This window comes from Chionomys nivalis, chromosome 10 (assembly GCF_950005125.1).
Source record: "Chionomys nivalis chromosome 10, mChiNiv1.1, whole genome shotgun sequence".
Classification (NCBI taxonomy): domain Eukaryota; kingdom Metazoa; phylum Chordata; class Mammalia; order Rodentia; family Cricetidae; genus Chionomys; species Chionomys nivalis.
The window spans coordinates 67497698-67520996 of NC_080095.1; positions in this window are offsets into that span (position 1 = coordinate 67497698).

Sequence of the window (23299 nt, forward strand, 5' to 3'; positions counted from 1 at the left end):
TATGAACAGCTCTGTGACATTGAGTCACTGCACAGAGGGAAGGACACACATGCACACACACACATGCACACAGACACACACGCACCAGACCAAGTTTCTACCATTCCACTAACACTGCTACAGGCAAGTGTGCTGTTAAGAAATGACGGGAAAATGGTAAATCTGCGTTACTATACCCGACTCCCACTGTATTCTAAAAGGTTTCTCCAAATGTTAACACACACAAAAGGGCCGCATCTCAGACAGGAGGATGAGGTGAGAAAGTGGCTTCAGGCATAAGATGACTGAGATGCTCATAGAAGATAAATTGTTTTTTGATAATTAGATTTGAGGTGATATTTTTGTCTTCTGAGCCATTGTTTAGTATAATTCAAAAAAGACTAAAAATTCCAAGGAGATAAATGTCTTCTTTATGTGCTCAATCTCTTTATGATTATGTCCAAGACAACTCAACAAGAAATTTCATGAAATTCATTTGATAGGCTTATTTGCCAATTATTTTCAATATTCAAAAAGTTCATTTTTCAACCAAACTGTAATAAAGAGTTCAAGAAGAAAGTTAGTCCAGAGTACATCATCATGAGCATTCTAGAAGAAGAAAGGGGATAGATAGGCATTTCAACAAATGACATTAGCAAAATGAACCTGATTTTATGTTTTAAGTATTCCAAGATAGATCCCGGAATCCTAGGATAAATAATTGGCCCCAATTATTAAAACTGAGAAATTTAACAAGGCACAAGATCAAAGTGCGTGAAGACTGTGTTAGCCTCGCTCTCACTCATTAACGACTCAGAGATGCTTTCCACTGCCCTTGTAGTTCATACTCAAGATGATTTCTTAACTGACAGCCTTGTTTATTGCGGCCAATTCGCTTGACAGTGGTTCTGTATACTGACATTCTGACAGACTAGTACTCCAGGTCTATAGAGAAATAGCATGAGGATAATCTAAAGCCAATACTCATATTTTAAGGGAGAAATAGAGGGATAACACAAAGGTGAGAACCAGAAAATCAACCGCGTCAACAAAAATTTTCCTTTACTGTGGTTCGCACGGAAACGCACCCTATCTGCAGTCCTGGAAGGTATGGTGGATCTCTTCATTAAAGAGATTTGGATGGGAAGGGAGGATAAAGACTGTGAGGGACACGGAGTATAGAAGACAGACACTGAGGAGAGAGTGATGGGCAGAGAACACAGCTAGATGATTTGGAAAGGGAGCAGAGAAAGAAGGAAAACACTCTAATGCAGAGCTAGTTTGTGGTGGATTTTTTTTTTTTAAACCACACTGCACTGTGAGTTCTTGCTCTGGGGCTCTCTTCTGAGAAACATCTAACCATGGAGTCTTCACTCCCACCATTCCTGTTATGCCCCCTCTCCAGAAAGTAATGTGTACTAACTTGTAATCTCCAAAATATTCAAATCATGAAGCTATTGCTCATTTGAAACTCATCTGTTGATACCATTACTTAACTCAGTAGCACACATTGCTCTAGGAGCCTGGCCTCTCCTTAATTACTACACGACATCATTGCTTCTGACACTTGCCTTAGTCAAGACATCCTTTCCCCCTAAGTAGCAGCAGGTAGAGATATCGTAAGGGTGACTGAATCTGGGGAAATGGCAATACAGTTGTACGGTCATTCAGCTGATGATGTTGACTTGGTATTCCATTAGAATATATGAAGCAGTCCAGTCATCTTTGTGTTAAAATGCAAGGCAAAACGTTGACTAGGCCAGCAGTTCTCTATGCATGCATCAGAATCAGCTGGTATGGAATGTGCTGAAACACACAGGGCTGAACCCTCCCCAGAGTCTCCAACTCAGTATGTCTGGAGACACACCATAAAAATACCAGGTATTAAAAAAGGGGAGGCTGCAGGAAGTTCTCTCTCTCTCTCTCTCTCTCTCTCTCTCTCTCTCTCTCTCTCTCTCTCTCTCTCTGTGTGTGTGTGTGTGTGTGTCTGCTAGATTAGTAGATGCAAAGAAGAAAGATATTACCTCTGCTTGGCAAGCCCAGTTCTTTTGAAACTTGGATGTGCAGACTCAAAGAGACAGGCCTGGGGTGGGTCCTTAATTCTACATTTCTAACAAACTCTCAGGCTGCGATGCTGACCTTAGAATCGCACTGAGTTTCAGGGTCCTAATATAACCAGGGCAGTGTTGCTACATGTATTCTTGAGGGCTATCAGTATTGAAATCCTTGGACTCCTTGGGAGAGCAGGGGGATTCCTGGTCTACCAGAAACTTTGGAGGTGGGACACATGGTCTCCACGTCAAGCCAGAGTTTCTTGAGCTCCTCTATAGATTCGGAACACTGGTCTGGCAGCTGAAGGTGGCAAGTAAGTACTTAGGGACCAGAACTTCCAGTCACTGACTGTTGGTTATTATGTCTTCATTTTATTCTCTGTCCTGTGTTTGCTGTTGATGACATCATCAGAAAAGGTAAAAAGGATCTTCCAATACGAAGGAAAATTTTAATGATCTATGTTGCAATGTCTAAGCAAAAACCTCCACAGAGAAAACAAAAACTGGAAACTAGACCATCTGTTAAATTTTTTCACAAATTTAAATTAATCGCATCTTACCTATTTTGTTTTTGTAGGCAACCACAAATTGTTGTCTAGACTTCTTTTGTTAGTAGTAAGTGAGAAATGTTGTTGTGATGATTGCTTCAGATGTTGCTAAATCCAGAAGACAGAAGCAGCCTGCCAGCAAATGCCATATTGAAGTTTCCTAAACACTACAGAAAATAGAAATTATTTACAGTTAGTATTCAACATTGGCAAACAAGTCATGCTATTAAAGACGGATTTGCATATGTTATATTAAGAGGCATGCAAGTGTATGTGCAAAACTAGACATAATTAATCATCTCTACCAACGATGAGTACCCCATTGCCCAGTTTTGCCAATCCCTAGTCCCTTTCTTTTGGACGCAGATGTACTATTTCCGATCCCCTAGGAGCTCAGCATATGTTCAGCAACTGTCTCTTCAGCCCAAATTTTTTGTGCTAACACCTACGCTTGAAGGCCTGAACCACTTGGAAAGGATTCCATATTCTCATCCAAAGATCAAGAAAATAAAAGTTTAAACATCACCAAATATAAGCGGTTGCTATTGGGCTTACCGTCAGGGCCACCTAGAAATCTGGCTGAAAGTTCAGTCCCCAGCCACCTCAAGATTCAAATTCAGTGAGTCTTGAGTGGCCAGGAAATGTAACTTTCTAAAATAGCCAATATCATTCACAGGATCGGAACAGCCTCAGCACGGCTTGCACAGACTTTGGGTAGAGTATGGGAAGTAGCAATACTATTGTTGCTACTTAGTTCATATTAATTTAGCATCCTTACGTGGCAGACACTTTACTAAGCACTTCGCATGGCATCATGGTAGCTCCCCACTCTGAGATGAGGACGCTAGGACTCAAGAGAAATGCTTGCAGCTGTCCAGGTGTTCCACTTTACCACTGAGTGGTGGGAGGGCCATTTAAGAAGATAGGCAAGACATTCAAGCCATTTGCAGGTGAGGACTGTTGGGCTAGATGCCCATGGAGTTCTTGCTGACCCAGTGTTTGGTCCTTCTTGGGCGTGCAGTGTTCAGCCTTCTCTTCTTGGTTTATTCTTTGGAGAAAGTGTTTTATTCCTATCACTATGCCAAGCACTCAGGGGCCTTGACTTAGAAGACCTGGCAGCTGGGATTATGACATATTCCACAAAGGGATACAAACTGCTTTCATTTTGGAGAGATTCCAGGGGGCAGAGATGCAGAGGTATCTATCCATATATGCAAACATTGCTTGTTCTTTCATATCCGGCCAATCTGATCTTCTCGATCAAATCACTCATTGATTTGCATATAGGTCAAATTAAAGATTCCAAATCATTGTCTATCTTCACCACAGAATCATCTGTTAATGTTTTGTTACAATGTTATTAACTTTTTTTTTAATGGTAAATCTATTGAGGTAAGTCTTCTGCGGTTCAGTTCACTTCTAGCTCTGCCTCGGAAATATTTTTTTTTCCCAAAGAAGTAGGCAAGAGAGCGGCAGAGGAATGGCAGCTGTGGAAAACGAACGGGAGGACAAGAATGTCAGATTCGATGAGGGCAGACCATTGGCGGAGTGACAGAGACAGAGCTGACACTGTGCTTTGGTTAAAAGATAATGATGAAGGCCAAGCTCTTCAACTGGACCGGTGCCCAGCGCTGCCTTTGTACCAAGCCCAGAGAAGCAGTCAAACAGCATGTACCCAATGCGACCTGTAAACAGGGGGTCACAGCAAGGCCGCTGGAGTCAATCACATCAGAGTGTCATGGCAGCGAGGGAAAATATGGTAGACTTCTAAAAGGGGTTTCTGTGCCCTTGGATAGCAAAAGAACAGTTTGCATAAAGGGGAGTTTTTTTCCTAGGTCTGAATCCTCTTTTCATGAGGCATTTGTTGCTTGGCAACATGTGGCAGTATCCGCTGGTGTCCTGAGGACTTCTCAAGCATCTTTGTATCTACACTCTGAGACCTCCCTTTATTAACTAACACCACACTGTGGTTTGTTACGACTTTATCTCTCACACACGCTAAACTGAAAGCTCTGTGAGGGTATAACTATAGTGCCTTCCAAAAACCTCCATACAAGTCGGATGAATTGATGAAGGAGAAAAATTGCCACTAATACTATCATAGGTAGTTCCTCTTAATGACAACCATTTTTTTAAAAAAAAATGTGAAGTATTTGTTTTGGTTATCCTGATGATAAAGTGGGCTGCCTCAGACTGAAGGGGTGCGTGTGTTGTGTGTATGTGTTATGGGTGTGGGTGTTTTCACCCTGAGGGCAGGGAGGGTGATTTTTGTCAGCTTGATGGTAATGAGGCAGAAAAAAGGTCTACATAGGATGTCCAGATGGACCAAATCTCCTGTAAAAGAGAAGGCATCAGACCTTCCCCTTCCCAGTCATTGCTAAGGAGCAGCCCTGAGCCTGACCAAATTGCAGCAGGACAGGTGGATGCTTCCCTCGCCAGTGTGTGTGCCCTTCTTCCTGGCTTTGCATGACTATGCAAAGATTCTTGGGGAGCAAATGATCCTGTTCCAGAAAATTACAGTTTCAACATTTTCCTCCTCCTTCTCCTCCTCCTCCTCCTTCTTCCTCTCTCTCTCTCTCTCTCTCTCTCTCTCTCTCTCTCTCTCTCTCTCTCTCTCTCTCTCAACCAGGGCCTGGGAATCTTGAATCAATAATATCAAAGACCAAATGAGATGGGCCATGCTTTACAATGTGTTTTTTTTTCTATATCACTACACACACACCCTTCCATTTTCTTTTTGTAATCACCTGCAATTAGTTTTCCTATTTAGAACAGAAGATACAGTTTCTTGATCACCTAGTTGAATACTGTATGATTAACTCCACATTTGATGAAACCTAGGCTATTAAAAATGGTTAGGCACAGATTTCCATATTTTCTTACAGGGATGCAAAAAGCTGACTTGAGACCCGTGTTAGAGATTAGTGGAGAGCCACAGAACATAGGACATTTCAACGTTTCCCAGCGGAGACTTTAACATTTAAGTCACCTCCCTGTGTCTTAGATATTTAAGGTACACAGTCCTGCCTCTGCCTTATTAAAGAAGAGGGACATGGGAAAAATAAAAAGACATAATCAACAAGTATATCAAAATATGATCAGCATCAATTACCCCTCACTCAGTACGAATAGACTGCAAGTGCTGGCGAGGACACAAAACTCTTACCCACTGTTGACGAGAATGTAAATTAGTGCAGACAACTATGGAAAACACTATGGAGGTGGCTTAAAAACCAAAAATAGAACTGCCACATGCAAACCGACCTACTGCTGGGTAAAATATCTGGAGGAAACAAAACCATTATATGAGAAAAATAATTTAATTCAGCACTATTCACAGTAACCAAGATATAGAAGAAACCGAGGTACTTGCTGATGGATGAATAAATAAAAAGTATGTGACAGATATATGAAGGATACTATCCACCCATAAAAAGTATGGAATTCTGTTATCAGTAGCAACAAGGATAGACTTGCTGGTGCTGGGTGAAGCATGCCAGGCACCGAAAGAAAAATACTGAAACATCAGTCTCAGAGAAGAAGAGAGTGAAACCATGGCCATAGGGACTAAGAAGAGTGGCCATGTGGGTTACTGAAAGAAGATACCCAATGGGTACCAAAGTTCGCTTAGGTAGCAGGAAATAGTTCCGGCCTTCCACAGTAGTAGTGTAACTCCAATCCACAACAATTAACGGCATATTTCAAAATAACTAGAAAAGAGTAATCAGAAGCTTCCTGATAGAAATTACAAATGCATATAAGTCAATAAAAGCCCCAACCAGACATCTTTTTCCAGCAAGGGAAATCTTCAGAGCTAGGAATGGGCTACATCTCACTGAGTTGCCTGCTAAAGGGATCAGATGGAAACCCCCAAACATCTCAGGCTAATTGTCAAGGCTATTGGCTGCTTTCAACAAACTAATGGCAAGGCCCTATTGTTGAAGACAATATTAAATACCCCACTGAACACGGAGAAGCCAAGCTGATACCGAAGTAGAACCCTCAGCCCTACTGATTAGTGTTCACGATACTGGAAGGCACTCTACACACTGCCAAAGGAGAAAGGGAACCATGAGCCCGGCTACAGTCCTGGCGACCCTCACTGGCGGTCTGGCTGCATGGTAATCTGGTTTAATAGTGTCACAAATGCTGCGAGAGTCACCAGTCGTTATCTGACTGGGTCAAGACCCCTCCATGAGACAGAACCCATGCCTGACGCTCCTTGGGTAGCTAAGAATCCGAGATTAGGTAGGTCATGTGCCTACAGGAAAATCAAATATATAGCAATAAAATGACTCCTAACAAGTGTCTCTGTCAGCCATCCTCAGAGAAGCTTCCTTCTGCCGTAGATAGTGGTGCATACAGAGACCTACAGCTGGACAGTGTGGAGAGGGAGAGAGAGTTTGGAATATCCAGTCCCATCTTCATCACATTCTTCAGGTAACTGTGTGGAAGAAGAAGCAAGAGCTTGTAGGGGTCAGAGAGGACACCAAGGAAACATTGTCCTCCAGACACTCACAGAGACGGAGGCAGCATGTGCGGGGCCTGCACATATCCAAACCAGATGGGGTCCCAATGGTGGGGGGGGGGAGTTTATCATCTCCCATCCCTAGCCAAGAAGTTATGCCCAACTAACAACCATTTGCAAAGGAAAATGAATGTTCTTCATTGGACTCTCACTGGGTATGTAAGCCACACTTAGGGTCCTATGCCCAGCAGAAGATGGACAACACAAAACAGACTAAATGGCATTTTTGTAGATTCTTTGTCTCAGATGGCTTTTTTGTTTTTTTTAATCTTACCAGTCTTTTATTTATATATTATGGTTTCCAATTTGGTGTTTTTATGACTTTTTGGTGTGTGTGTGTGTTTCTTGTGCTTTTCTTTTTTTCCCTCATTCCCTTTTCTTGGCCTGTTTGTTTTCTAAAGAGAAAGAGGAAGAAGGCATGAGTTGGATGGGTGGAGAGGTGGGAAGATTGTGGTAGGAGATGAGACAGGGGAAACTGATCAGAATATATCCCACGAAAAATTGTTTTCAATAAAAATTACAAATGTTTGAGAAAAAGTGCTCATAACCCTGATTTGGGGTAGTGTGTAGTGTGTGTATGTGTGTGTGATAATATCATACATGTGATATATAAATGATATATTATGTATCAAAATATGTACAATGAAGTAGAAAAACAAACAGCAAGGTCATTACTGCTGTTTCAAATCTGCAAGTATATAAGAGATTATAAATACTGACTATTGAAAATATTCCAGAATAAGTTAACACTCCCCTTCATGCTCCAGATATCATTCCTTTCCCCAACTCATACAGACTAGCTTAATGTCAACTCGTGGAAGTGAAGGAAAAAATAATATGTGTGCACGTGTGTATGTGTGTGCACGTGTGTGTGCTGTCTTCATATGTGGAGATTTAGAGATTATGACTCTTCCACATTCACATTGGTCAGGAAGTTTTACTACCAGTTTGAATCTACACTGAGTTTAAAGAAGGGCTGGGGGAGGGGTCTTTCAAAAGCCAAAGAAAAAGAGACAAAACACCCAAGAAAATCATTATGTATAAATAGTTGAGACCTTCAAAGGAGGTTTTTTCTTTCTACCATTCAACAATCCCGACCGTTTCAATATTACACACGCAGGAAGTGTAGCCCTCCTCTCCCACTTTATTATTTCCGATAGTCATATCATGGAAAGTGAGAACTTAGGTTTTCTTCTTCAAAGAACTTCAAGATGAAATATATGCTTTCTACAGTCTGCTTACCTCCGTCTCTCCTTAGAGTACTGAGTTGCAGAAATGTCCACAAGCATCATCTGCTACTTCCAGAGGGGAATTGAAGTATTATGGTAAAGGGGGGTAACAGGAGAAGTCTGAGAGGGACGGCTGAGAGGCACCACCGACAAGCCATTACGTGGGGCCTGGCAATGCCATTGCCTGTCAAACATCCTGGGATTCTCAGGAGGTACACGTGAACTCTTCTGCAGCTCCCTGTCTCCTTACAGCTTAGCACACTGAGTCTCAAGCTGGCGATTTGAAGAGCGTTAACCTTCAGGGTTGTGGAAGAGAGGACAGAACAGAGTGGTAGAGGCCATATTGGTTCCAGCCTCTGGTTCTCACATGGGCTTGTGATGGGATGTGGAATGAGCCCCGGGATACTGGTTAACTGCAGTCTGTTCATGTGATGTCAAAACATTGTAAAGACGAGAGGAGCAGGGCCTTAATATGTTTCCCAGTCTGGTCTCCAACTTCTGGGGTCAAATAGTCCTCCTTGTCTTTTTAATATATTAGTGAATAAATGACATCTGAGAAATTCTTAACATAAAGTCTAATGATGATTAAAATATATGTGTACAATAATATTAGAATAAAAGATAACCTGGTTCTGTGAAGTATTTCTCAAATGAAGGATCATATGCAGTAGGCATTATAAAGACTAAGATATTCTTTGGGGAACAAATTCGTATAACTGTTCTCTATCACCATCTGCTTATATTACTTGACCAGCACACTCTTTCTTCCCTCTTTTACCTATTGACATTCTACACAACCTATCGTACTATCGTATATACCTTGGGAGACAATGGCTCAGTTCAGTGAACCTAGTTTTGAACCTAGCAAATAAACTGAGACCACGTATTAAGTGGTTTGCAAAAGTCATCTAACTATTACCAGCATCAATTCCAGAATGAGACACAAATGTCCCATCTCTCAGACTGCCACCGCCCTCCAACACGGAGGCCATGGGAGTGGTGTTCAGTATTAGAAAGAATTATATTTAAATCCCACCTGCATCTCTAGCACTGAAGTCGGCATCACCCTGCTGGCAGCCTACCTCATATCCTCTCCTTAAAGACATAAGGAGCAGGACCCCTGAGCATGGTCTACCGGCCGGATCTGATTCTCCTCAACAGTCAAGAAGTGCAAAGGTCTTGGGCAAACAGAGGACAAGAGCTTCTGGGACTGCGTTTCCCATCTGTCCTCTCAGAGGGTTCTGGTGGGGTCCACCCCCATTGCTTCACGGCACCCACAACTGGGCAACAATACAGAAAAACTCCAAATCACCACTCTCCTTGCCTCAAGTCACGCTGCCTATCCTCAGGTGTGTTACTCTTCTGTTTACTATGAAAAACATCTGTGTCATTTCTCGTGAGCCCATTAAACAGGCGCCGTGTTTCACACCCAAAGGTGGCTGCATTCCCGCAGGTGGAGGTGTAACGCAGGAAATGGCATCTAAATATAAGTTCGACTAGAATGGGAACCGCTAGCAGATGAGAGCTGCCGTCAGGCTCAATGTTCCGCTTTTGCTTTCCCCACCCCTGGCGAATTTTCACGGATGTGGGGAAAGCATAAGAATAAAATGTTTACAAACACCGCTCAGTGTTTATGACACCTTCTGGTTTTTCTGTTATGCTGAACAAAAAGAGGAAGCTTCTCTGGATGCGGGGGAAGCTTCGGTGATAGCTCCCACAGTCTTTGTGCAACAGCAGTTAACAGCATCAGCATCAGCTCAAGCTGTTCGTCTGGTGCCATGATCTACGTCTTGATGGGAAGAAAGGGGTAGCACCGCTGTATTAGACCCCTGCCATAGCTACTTTTCTGTCGTTGCTATATGACATCATGACCGAGGGGATTTATAAAAAGTGTTTATCTGGGGGCTCACGGTTTCAGGGGGTCATGACCAGGAGTATAGCAGCATGCAGGCAGAGTTGACTAACAGGAAGAACTTAGGCAATAAGGAAGAGCCATTGCACACCAGAACCTAGAGCGAGTTGGCCCAGTCTGAATCTCTTAGTCAACTGTGGCCTTGGTAACTGGGATGCATCATATAAATATGATGGCCTGGTCTGAAAAAAATGTACCACATTCCATATGCAGAATGAAACCATGGTTGGAGCCTGTATTCAGAAAGTGAAGTGTTGGGTACAACATTAAAAATTCCTCTGGCCATAGCCAAAGCGATCCTGTACAATAAAGAAACTTCTGGAGGCACCACAATCCCTGACTTCAAACTCTACTACAGAGCTACAGTACTGAAAACAGCCTGGTATTGAAATAAAAACAGACTGGGGACCAGTGGAACTGAATTGAAAACCCAGATATCAATCCACACACCTACAAACACCTGATTTTTGACAAAGAAGCAAAATATAAAATGGAATAAAAACATATTCAACAAATGGTGCTGGCATAACTGGATATCAACATGTAGAAGAATGAAAATAAACCCATATCTATCACCATGCACAAAATTCAAGTCCAAATGGATCAAAGACCTCAACACAGAACCAACTACACTGAACCTCATAGAAGAGGAAGTGGGAAGTACACTTGAACGCATTGGCACAGGAGATCACTTCCTAAATATAACCCCAGTAGCATAGACACCGAGAGAAACAATTAATAAATGGGACCTCCTGAAACTGAGAAGCTTCTGTAAAGCAAAGGACACAATCAACAAGGCAAAATGGCAGCCTACAGAATGGGAAAAGATTTTCACCAATCCCACACTGGACAGAGGGCTAATCTCCAAGACATACAAAGAACTCAAGAAATTGGTCATCAAAAGAACAAACTATCTAATTTAAAAAAATAGGGTACAGACCTAAACAGAGAACTCTCAACAGAGGAATCTAAAATGGCTGAAAGACACTTAAGGAAATGCTCAACATCCTTAGTCATCAGAGAAATACAAATCAAAACCCCTCTGAAATTCCATCTTATACCTGTAAGAATGGCCAGGATCAAAAACATTGATGATAACTTATGCTGGAGAGGATGTGGGGTAAAGGGAGCACTCCTGCATTGCTGGTGGGAGTGCAAGCTGGTACAGCCGCTTTGGAAATCACGTTTCCCACGTGACTTTCAGAGGCCCTCTTCCGCCTTTTCTCTCTTATGGAAATGCCATCAATCCAGGGAAGAATGACACTGACAAGCTATGCTAATCGGAGGTGGGTGGAATGATTGAAGTTCCTTCGCTTTATATCTCCACATAGATACACAGACCCTTCGGAGGCTTGGTGGTGGGGGTAGTGGTGCTTGGGGCTTGACCCCAGGGCCCTAGACACGCTATACAAGAGTCCCTCTGGCTGGAGGCGTGCCCACTCTGGTGCCCACTCTGGTGCCCACTCTGGTGCCCACTCTGATGCCCACTCTGATGCCCACTCTGGTGCCCACCCTGATGCCCACTCTGATGTCCACTCTGGTGCCCACTCTGGTGCCCACTCTGATGCCCACTCTGGACTCTTTCAGACAGACTAGCACTTGGAAATGTGTGTGGGCCCCGTATGAAGAAGGGGCGGGATACACCTGGGATCCTGCAATACATGGGACAGTCATGGAAACTCAAGTGATTAAGAGACATGGCAATAGGTAGGCTGCAACCCATTAGCTTTCTCTTTCTTTCCCTCTTTTTTCTTTATACTAGATGAGCCCAAGTCATAGGAAACTCCGGATTTGCTTAAGATGGCTCAGCAGGTTAAAGTGTTAGTGTTCAGGCCCAACGACCTGAGCGCCATCCCCAGATCCCAGATGCAGAGGAAAACAGACATCTCAGAGCTGGCCGCTGGCCCCCATACTCGGCCCACTTCTAACAAACAGATGAACAAATAAATAAATAATAAATGTGAATGTTTTAAAAGGAATTTTGACCCAAGGAGGTCATTATATTTTCTTTTGTGTACACAGTATGGGCGTACAGCAAACCGCTACAAACGGGAGGCTCGGGAGACAAACAATGGGCAAGGGCAATCAGCACACCATCTTGCTATTAAATATGACAGATCAGCAGAATAAAGTGGCCCTTCCTTTGCAGTGCGTTTAATTTAATAGAATCCCAAATTAAAGGTAGGGCAGTCTCATCTCGCTGACAAAATTACCTGCAGAGTGAAAACCGAGATGCGCACAATTTCATTAACCTTCCATTCATAAGGCATAATGCAAGGAGAACGCCTTCCCCACGTCCATGCCTTGAGAGAGCCTCGCTTATTGGCATCATCTGTCAGTGTGGACACAGGAAACACTGAGGGGGGAACACCCAGTCATTTAGAGGGATGCAGCGTTCATCCTTCTAACAGCCCATCCTTTGGAGGACCTGCTCTATCAGCTTTCTCAGCCTTCTCAGCAGGATACAGCCAAGCACGTCACTTGTGACTCATGTTTATGATGGGGGATTTGTTAAATCCTGACTGGGGGTGCGGCCAATCACAGACCTTTAGAACTTCAGAACTTCAAGGGCCCTAGGGATCACAGGCTTCAGGGATCATGGAATGCAGCTCTCTGACAGATAAGAAAGCTAAGTCTCTGGGAAACTGGGGCCGCAGAGCTCCTGGGGATTCCAGTGTCACACAGTTAGTTTTAGTTCCTTTCCAGACGGATGATGGAAGTTCAAAACTCGGCTCATTTTATAGCCCTGTAAGCTGTTAGCACTCATACAACAAGCTCCAGAGAGAGGGAGAACAGGAAAATTATAAAATAGCAAAAACATGACTACCTCCCATTTGAAAGGCACACAGTATCTCATTAAATTACCATGCCACATCCAAATACATCACCACGGAAGGACTGGACACCATTTACCTTCTCTGCTTCTCGAGCATGGAACAGACCAGGCTCATCTTTAACTCACCCCCTCCCTCCCGGCCCCTTGTGCCATTTGCGAATCAACTCTATGGCTAACATTTGCTTTGTGCAAGTCGATTTGAAGCGGAAACAACACCGCCTACTGTAGCGTATTATACCAATAGGCTTCAAGTTTAATGAGCTTCCTCCTAATGCAGCAACTGAGGAGTCTCTTTGAGCTTGTAAAAATGAGATTCTACCTGAGTTTACAGGAAGGTAAAACAATGCTTGGGATGTAACCATGTATCTAAGAGGCTTTTCCGGGGTGCGTGTACAGAAAATTGCCTATTTAATATTGTTTTCTCCTTCCCAAGGTTCTATTCTGTGACCACTGACAACAGAAGGAAATGTCCCCGTTTGATGGGTATTGTAGCGTTTCAGTAATTAGCTTAAAATCTGGTTGATTTGTCTGCTTGCTGCTCTCCCCCGAGGCAGCAAGTATCTAAAAGCCGGTTGGAAGCCAGTCGGCAAGCAGGAAGAGCCACACCTGTTGCATCTGGCTTCCTCCCCCAATTAAATCAGGATGAATAATTTAATAAGACCTGCTTCTGCTCAGACCCTGGCTCACTGGTTGGAAGTCAGGCTGCTGGCAGTTTCACCATTTCTGCTGAAGCAGAAGTGAGGTCTCTTCACCCGGTGGCAGCAAGCCAAGCAACCACCGACCTGGGACTTCCATCTCGGAGGTGAGTGTGCCGAAGACGTCTACCCTCCAACAAAGGCCATTGTTTGTCTGACCTGGGGCAGACTATTGGTTGGCTGCTCAGCCAACCTTTACAGTCTTAAGGTCAATTCCATAAAACTGTACTTGTACCACAGCCAGGGAAGTCACATGACCCAGGTTTAAACAATGAGGCACAAGGTAAAAATCTTCCCAGGAACTTCCGGGAAACCTCTTCTTCCCCCATTAAGAAATGGTTTGACCCCAGGAGGTCTCCGGAGCCAAGCTGCATAGCTCAAGCCTCGGTTCCACACCATTTTGTGTCTGTGATGCTGGGAAAGTTAGCTGTGCCTTTGGTGCCTTGGTTTTTTTCTACGATACAGAATTAAATAAAAATGTCCCATACAGAGAGAACTTAGAATGGTGCCTTCTAAATACGCTTATTCCTGTCACAGCCATTGAAAAGGAAGACATGTAGCAAACATTCTGGCCTCTTGCCACCAACTTGGCGACCATGGGGGAAAGGTCAAGAGAACTGGGAATCAGTCTTCCTGCTTCCGCATTGTGGAGACACACTGGTCCATTTCTGGGACTGGCTAGCTCTGTGGAGATGAGATGAGATTCTCCCTTCTAGCTGTCTAAGACAAATGCTGTTTAATCTGCTCTGGGAATACCATGAAATAGGCTGTGGGACTGATAACAAACTGGAGTGTGAAAGTCAGGGTACAATGGAGGAAGGGCTTTATCTGTGTTAGATCTAGCAGCCAACAGCAGCAGGCTTCTTAGCTTACTTGAGGCCGGCTGCAGTGCACAGACATCCTGACGGGCACGCAAGGCTGTGGGATCTGATTTGGCAGCCCAGAGGTGCATCTGAGGGGCTGTCCAGTCTCCAGGTGCCACACAAAGGGAAGGCTAGATAGGAATCGAAAACTGCTGCATGTTTGGGGGTGGTGAGGAGGCTGAACGACACCCAAAGATGATATGTCCTCTCTCAAGGTCACTGCCAAGTAGCCCATCTCTGCTCTCCAGGGTGGGCTAGGCCCCTTCGGCAAAGTATGTTGCCCGGGTTTCTTTGTTTTCTATATCAGTCCTGGGCAGACCATTCTGGAAAATGTTGATGACGATAAACTGATAGATAACAGAGTTAGCAGAAATTACAAAAAGCAGGAACTCTGGGGCTCGCTCCTCTCCAGATGACCGGCTTTGAGCTGAGAGTCTTACCTCTCTGTGTCTGAATTCAGCTGTGATGACAAGCCTCCCGGGGCTCTGTTCGGACTTTACTGAACCTACTGACCAGTATCAGTGGAATAAGGATTAAAAAGAAAGAAGGGTCACCGAAGCCTCCCTGGGTTCTGGAATGAACCCCAGCTCAGGTAGGAAGAAAGCCTGAGACCCAGTTGCTGTCACCAACTGTGAGGCCACGGTGAAATTACTTTCAGGATTTCCAGAGCATCGGTGACACTTTTTCCATCACATAAAATTGAGATGAGAAGACATTTTCTCTAGGGAAATTCAGAAGAGAGGAAAGTATATTAGCCTATTACCTGAATCTCTTTTTATTTTTTAAGGACATCAGTGTACTGATTTAGCTAAATCCCCATGGTGTCCCGCATAAGGAGAATATATATATATAGAATATATATATAGTCATGGGTTACACTCTCAGAAGCTAAGCGCTCATGAGAGTATTGGCTAATGAATTACCCAAGTGTGGGGCACACTGTGTTCTCTTAGGTCCAGTGACATGTTTCCCAGAGGGAAGTTTATTTGACTTTAATACATTCCCGCAGAGTGACCCAGGGTTGGAAGGGACCTGGGTCTGTAGAACTGCCAGCACCAGAGAGTGACGGAAGCCCTTTCATGGTCTGCGAGCCCCAGAATCAGACCTGTCAAGGCCCCCAGCTAAGCCACATCCCAGGCTTCCTCCACTTGAATCCCTTACTTGAGAAGCCCGTAAAGAGGTCAGTGCAAAAGGTTGCTGAAAAGAAAGACCCTGGGTCTGTGGAAACCAAGGAAAGCAGAGTGGTTCTGAATTCTGGTGCTGACACAGCCATGTCTGTACCTCGGTGCTCATGGCCATAGCCTGTATCTTTCTGGAATGATACAAGTGGCCATGTTCACATCCCTAAAGAGACGTCAACGGTGCTGCGAACCAGTGTGAGGGACACTAACAAACCAAGCAGTTATCTCCACATTAAATAAACAATAGTGAGACTTTCTAATCTGAGAGTGTCACCCCAAGCACTAAGAGTAGAACATTTAAAAAGCCTCTAATCTGCCTAGAATTTAGACTCTAGCAGAAAGACAAAGCCATTCTATGCAAAAGAAAGAAATGCTTGTGCCGGACGGGCTGGCAGTTAGGAGCCTCTTGCTGGGGAAGCCCCGGTCCTGCTGGTACCCTGTTAGACAGATCAGGAATCAGAAAGGAGACAGTGCCATGCTTAGTCACAGAGGCTCTCAGTGAGTCAGGAGGCAGGCAGCTTGTGTTGGGCTGACTCAAACTCCGTGCAGAGTTCGATTTATAGCTTCAAACACCTTTGCCTTCACAAGTGCAATGATGGGTAAAGTGAGCTGAGCCCGTGAAATGTTCGCCAGCTGACTGCATTACAGCGTGAAGCTACGGAGGAACTACAACGTCTCACTCATGCCTCTCACTGACAGGGGACAAGTCAGGACGGCACTTCTGAAGCACGATTAATAAAAACTCAAGGAGAGACACTGGGGTTCAACCTGAAAACCCGAAAAGCAAAGCAGCCAGCCACTGGTTCTTACCTCGACCTCAGTCCGAAAATGGTGATCCTGGCTCCAGGAATCTCAGAATGAGGCTGAGAGCTGTCTCCTTCCGTTTTATAATTCTCTCTAGTTCTGTGATTAAAGGTGTGCCCCATTACTGCCTGGTTTCTATGGCAAGCTAGCGTGGCTACTGGGATTCAAGGTGTGTGTTACTGCAGCCTGGTCTATAAGGCTGACCAGTGTGGCTGTTTTACTTCTCTGATCCTCAGGCAAGTTTTATTTATTGAAATATAAGTAAAATGCCACTCCACGAAGCAAGCTTGGTCGCCTACCTGCAAGAAAAGGGACAGGAGAAGCCACTGGATTCCTTCTGTCCTGCATGTCCTTCTGTCTTGAGTCCCAAATAATGAAGGCGTTATTAAGCAGCAGTTGTTGGATGGGTCCTGTCTTTATTCTGACATGAGGAACAGTTAAGACGAAAGTCAAGTCATGAGAGCACCTAAAGGGAAGAGTGCCGGTGCTTGCAATTTGTTTTGATTTTTTTTTTTAAACAGAAGTGGATTCTGGGCAGAAAACTGACAGGAAACTATTAATGGAAACATCTACCTAGGAGGCACAGTAGCTTTTGCTTAAACTAGTTTTAACTTTTCATGTAACCATTAAATTTTTGTAAGACTATGGTAGGGAAAAAACCCAAATCAGTGATTAAAAGCAAGTCTGAAATATTTTTGTCTAGATCTTTTTTTTTCTGGTCAGGATTATTAGTGAAAGGTATAGAAATAAAGAACGTAGGCCAAGACCTAAATTTAAACTACTAACTGCACGTGCAATTTCCTTTTTTCAAGGAAACCCCAAATCTGTGTCTACTAGCCAACAGCTGATGCCAGAAAATTTATGAGGAGAAGCTTGGTCTTTTGAGTTAAGGGATTATTTTATATATTTTAAAATATCCACTTGGGATTCTTGGGGAAATACCAGATTAAGTTCCATTTATCATTAACGCCCACTGCAAATCAAGTTAGATGCTGCTTAAAGATAACTGTAGTTCAAAGGGCTGGAAAGGAGAAGAGGGAGCGAGAACATGAGCATTTGGGGGGAAGCAGGAGATGACAGACTTTTCGGTGGGTGTTAGAGATCACCCTCTTTACAGGGCTATCCTGTGCTACCTTAAATGCCGATGCTACTGTTGGCTTGTCTTGGGTTCTAAATCCAGGATTTCCAACATTCCAATGAGAGCAGATTATGACAATATAAAGTGGAGTTTTATTATTGTTTTTGATTTACTTTTGATAGCATCTTGCTTATGTAGTCCAGGCTAGTGTTGACTCCTTCTGCCTCAGCTTCCCCAGTGAAGGATTATTGGAATGTGCTACCATACCTGGTTTTAAAAACATTTTTAACCTACCCTTTCTATTTTCTTCTATATGACATCAAGGACTTAAGCCTAAACCTTGTCCATAGGGAAGAACACCGAGAACCAGAATTCTTCATCTGTGGTTAGGTTTAACTTTTATTCTCCAATTTTATTGTATTTTGCTAATGTGTCTGGCTGGCCTTGAACTCTCTATGTAGTTTAAGGCAACCTTGAACTCATGATTCTCTTGATTCTACCCCCAAGCTCTAGGATTACAGGTATGCGCCACCACGCCTGGCTTTGTCTTAACTTTTGAATTATGTTCCTTTAATAGGAGGGTATTTTCATTTCACTATTTTCCCTCAGAGACACCATTCTCACAGCCTTGTTTATTCAGAAAGTAGGGCTGGTACATAAAAACAACAACACTAAACCAGTAGGTTGTACATATATAAGTATGTGTGTGTGTGTGTGTGTAAAACAATAATTAAAGAAGAAGAGGTAATGAATTCAAGTGTGAGTAGGGGACACAAAAGGAGTTGGAGGGGTAAGAAAGGAGCAGAAATGACATACAGTATACATGTATGAAATTCTCAAAAAATAAAACAATAATAATTTTTTAAAAAGAAAAAGGAAGCAGAAGTAGAGGTAAGAATTTGTACATTGCTTCCAGGACACGTGTGCTAAGTCCTAGGAGGGACGGATAGGGAAGTGTTGCTGGTTTTTGTTTGTTTGTTTGTTTGTTTGTTTGTTTTTATTACTCTTTACTCTTTGGGAGACTGCCACCCAGCTTCCAAATAAATCACACATGGAGAGTTATTTTTTCTTATGAATGCCTGGCCTTGGCTTGTTTCTAGCCAGCTTTTCTTAACTTAAATTATCCTGATTATGTTTGCCTCTGGGATTTTCCCTTTCTCTATATCTGTATACTTCTCATTACTTCTTACTCCATGGCTTGCTTCGTAGCTGGGCGGCTGGTCCCTGATGTCCGCCTCCTTCCTTTCTCATTCCTTCTTCTTCTCTTTCTTTTTCCTCTTCTATGTATTCTCTCCGCCTGCCAGCTCCGCCTATGTTTTCTCCTGCCTGGCTATTGGCTCTTCAGCTCTTTATCAGACCAATCGGGTGTTTTAGTCAGGCACAGTACCACAGATTCACAGAGTTAAACAAATGTAACATAAAAGAATGCAACACATCTTTGTATCATTAAACAAATGTTCCACAGCATAAACAAATGTAACACATCTTTAACTAACATTCTACAACAGAAGTGAGGCAGGAAGAAAAGATAAAACCATTCAGTACAAGGCAGAGCACTAGCCACTAATTGGGGCTATGGATGTCATAGCACCATTTTCCATGAATCTATGGAAACTAAGTCTCAGGAACAGGTACCTACAAGAGAAAATGGGAAGAATTGTTCTCCCCGTTCCGATATTCCATTGATTGAAGTTTCATTCGAAGGGCTCATTCTAAGCTAAGATGGCTAACGTAGTGGGCAAACCTATCAAAAACAGCCCATCACAAAGCTGGCCGGAGGTTCACACACACACACAAACACACACACACACACACACACACACCTCCAAGGCAAGAGATTAATAAACTGGAGTAAGACATTTGGAACGGATCCCAAGGCTGCAAGTAATATTTATCATTTCCTTCCTTACTTCTCATTTTAGATTTCTGTCTCCCTTGGCCAGTGGCCTGCACTGCTTGCATAAGTGGTGTATGGTCAAGACCATGACCACAGTAACTCTCACGAAGAAAACATTTAATTGGGGTGGCTCACTTACAGTTTCTGAAATTTGGTCCATTATCATGATGGTAGGGAACATGACGGCGTGCAGGCAGGCACAGTGCCGGAGTAGTAGCTGAGAACCCTACATCTTGCTGGCAACAGGAAGTTGACTGAGACACTGGGCAGTATCCTGAGCATAGAAAACCTCAAAGCCCACCCCTACAGTAACACACTTCCTTCAACAAGTTCATACCCACTCCAACAAAGTCAGACCTCCTAACAGTGCCATTCCCTTTGAGATTATGGGGGCTAATTACATTCAAACTACCACAATTACCAAGGTTTGCTGGGCTGGGATTGATCAATAACCCACTCACATGAACCAGAAGACATCCTTGGAAATGCTGTGTGTTCAGACATGCTTTCCCCTACTCTACTTATATTTTAAATTACATCCCACCATGCTATCCAGTGACTTTCTTTGCTTGCTCATTCTCCAACAGAAGCAGCTCTATCTGGATGGGAATTACATCATCAAGGTCAGCGGAAAGTGTACTGACCTCTGGGAGTTAGGGCCTCAGAGTCTGGAAAATTCCAAGTGTGTGGGCACGGAAAACAACAAGTCCATAAGTAGGTCATTGAGAATGATGACGAATGAAGCCGCATTTATTCCCCAGGATCATGTATGCTTTTAAAATATTTTTTAACTAAATATACATGTGTGTGTGGACATGTGTGTGACATGTGTGAGTGTGTGTATGTGCACACGTGCATATGTGGTGGGAGAATGAGAATGTTGAAGTCAAAGGTCAATTCTAGGAATCAGCTCTTCTCTTCTACCTGGTTCCTGGGGATTGAGCTCAGGTCATCACGATGGCCATAAGACAGTTACCATTGAGCCATCTTGCTTGTCCCAGACTCCTGTTTCTAATGACTGGAGACATCCCATCATTACCGGCTGTCAGCTACGAAGGCCCAAAGCAGGCTACTTTACTCAAGTCAGTGACGAAGATGAGCCCTTTACTAGCCCACTGCACCTTCCTGGAAGACCGTTAGCTTCTGACTGATGATGACATGGTGGGTCCCACAGCCTGCTACCACACCTCCTTTTGACCGCTATGGACTGGGTCTCCCAGCTTTACTACATCAATACATCAGACATTGTAAAAGGCCTGGATGGCTGTGCTGTTGAAACCGCAAAAGAGAAAACAACCCAAATGCGGATGAGGTCACTATGCAGTCAGGATAAATTGCTGTTCTACCCAGAGAGAAGCCAGGTATAAGTGTACTGGTGTGAAATGCCTGACTGGGCTTAATGAATGTTCCACTTCTGACTAGTTTTCCACTGGTCAAAGATTTGACCCATGAGATAGTTGACTCTGTAGTATTGCTAGATTGTTGCTTACACATGAGTACCTAATGGGGGAGGAGGTTCTATGCCTTCGTGTCAACAGGGAAACCTCATAAGAAGGTAGAAGTTATGAGGCTACATAGCATCAGGTTGTACCTGTGTAAGATCGACTGGAGCCCATGTAGAGCTGGCCCAGGCTGTAAGAGCCAGAACAATGGACAAGGGAGGCTGAGAGCATCAGGAAAGATATAAGAGGAGAGCCCAACTGCTTGAGGAACCAGTGTGGCAATACTGCTCTCAGTATGGCATTCCACTGGCTCATGGGACTCCATCTCCACCACCCCCTCTCCACGGCCCCACACTCCGTTGGTATTCCTGAAGTCCCGAGGAGGGTTTCGGGAGCACGCGAGATTCCTTGTGGGACTGCGCTCACTGATACAAGGCTTCCTTCTGCTCCCCGTTCCAGATGTGCAGGCTTCTCCAGGCCGCTAATACCAGGATGCTCTGCTGTAGGTGGTGCCTGACTCACTTTTCAAAGCACTGTAATGATGGAAGTGGTACCTTCCTGGAGTTGTGCTCTGCAGGGGAGACATCTCACTCTGCGGGGAGCTGCTTGAGCTCTGCAGTGTTTCAGTGGGGTGGCACTGCTTTTCCAGGCTTATTTATTCTTCTCTCTAGGGCTGGCATCCGACACCAAGATAATTGGGCCAGGATGGGTCCAGATAACAGCCTCTGTGCAGAACCAAGGCTCATTACTCCTTTTGATCCTTAAGGCCTGTTGCTAAGCCCAGCTTGCTATGCCAGAATTATTCTTCCCTCAAGGATAAATTTTCTCTCAGGGACCACATAGCTCTCGCAGTTCTGGTACTAGAGAGATCTTTCTCCCTCAGATCTCTTTCTTCCAGTTTACTAGAAGACATGGTATAAATTTCTTGTGCATAAGTTCCTGAGATGCCTATAAGCCACAACAACTGAGGGTTGCGATTGCTAAGGCCTCAGTATCCCACCGCCACCAGGGTTACAGTTGGGGTTACAGTCCTGATTATCTATTCTCAGACAGCCTAGGAACAGAGAACTGAGAATCCTCCCACTACCACCACCAAAGACATACATGTGCACACAGTCAGGGTAGTGACTTCAGGGCTAGTGTTGAAGGCATTAAAAGGAAAGAAAAATAACTCCCCTGTGAAATGTTTCCAGTGTTTACATTCACATAACATTCTCCCACATAGTGCAGACTTTGATGATTAAATCCTGCTAGCTTCCTAGGAGCCCCTAATGTTAAAATATCTGGGCTTCTTCAATACACAGACACCAGGAGGTTGATAATACATATCCTCAGGAATCAGAGGGATGCAAACACGAACATCTACCCCGACATACTCCAAACTTAGACCCCACCCACACTCATTACCTCTCAGGACATGGCACCCAATGGGTTGGCCTACCACACGGGGAGCTTACCGTCTCCTGTAGTGTTACTAAGGATCATGGGCCTTATCTTTTCAGACTTTTGGTAGAAACTTCCAATTTATAGTATCACTGTCCCCTGGGCAAAGGATATGGGATCTTATTTCAGCCACGATTCAAGTTAGCCATTGCAAACTTGGCTGAAATAAGGAAGTGTCACTAATAAGGAAGGTCCAGCCTGGTCTAGGGGCCTTCTGCCGAAGAAGTCATATAAATGCTCGCTTTGATATGCATGTGCAGGTCAGTTCCTGGAATAGGTTCCAAGATGTTGTTGGTGTTGATTTACTGGGTAGTCCTCTGGTGTGGGTTTCTTAATGCTCTTTTTGTTACCTTCTCTAGATGACACAGAGGACATGGATGTACTAAGCATGCTTATTAAATAACCCAGTTACTTTTAGAAGTCATTGTTTGCATTCAATGCTGCAGCTGGGATGTGTGCCTTTTCCTAAATTGGTAGAACAGTTTTCACAGTGGGAAACTTTTTGGAAGAACTGATGTGTAAGTCACTTGTATAGCTGTCTAGACATTGATGGAAATGGACTGATATGAGTCATAAGTCTACTGTTCAAGAACAGGTGAATGGTACGGTATATCCTCTTTGCAATCTCACCAGTACATATTTCTAGGCTCTAATAAGCTATATTATTAAAGCTGGTGGGGCTCCTCCAGATTAAAAAAAATGTGGTCCAAAGAAATGAACCAACTCACCCAAGGTCACACATTAGTTAGTAACAGATCCTGGACAAGAGCCCAGATAGCTGAGCTCCTGCTGGGCATTCCTGCTTCCCTTTCT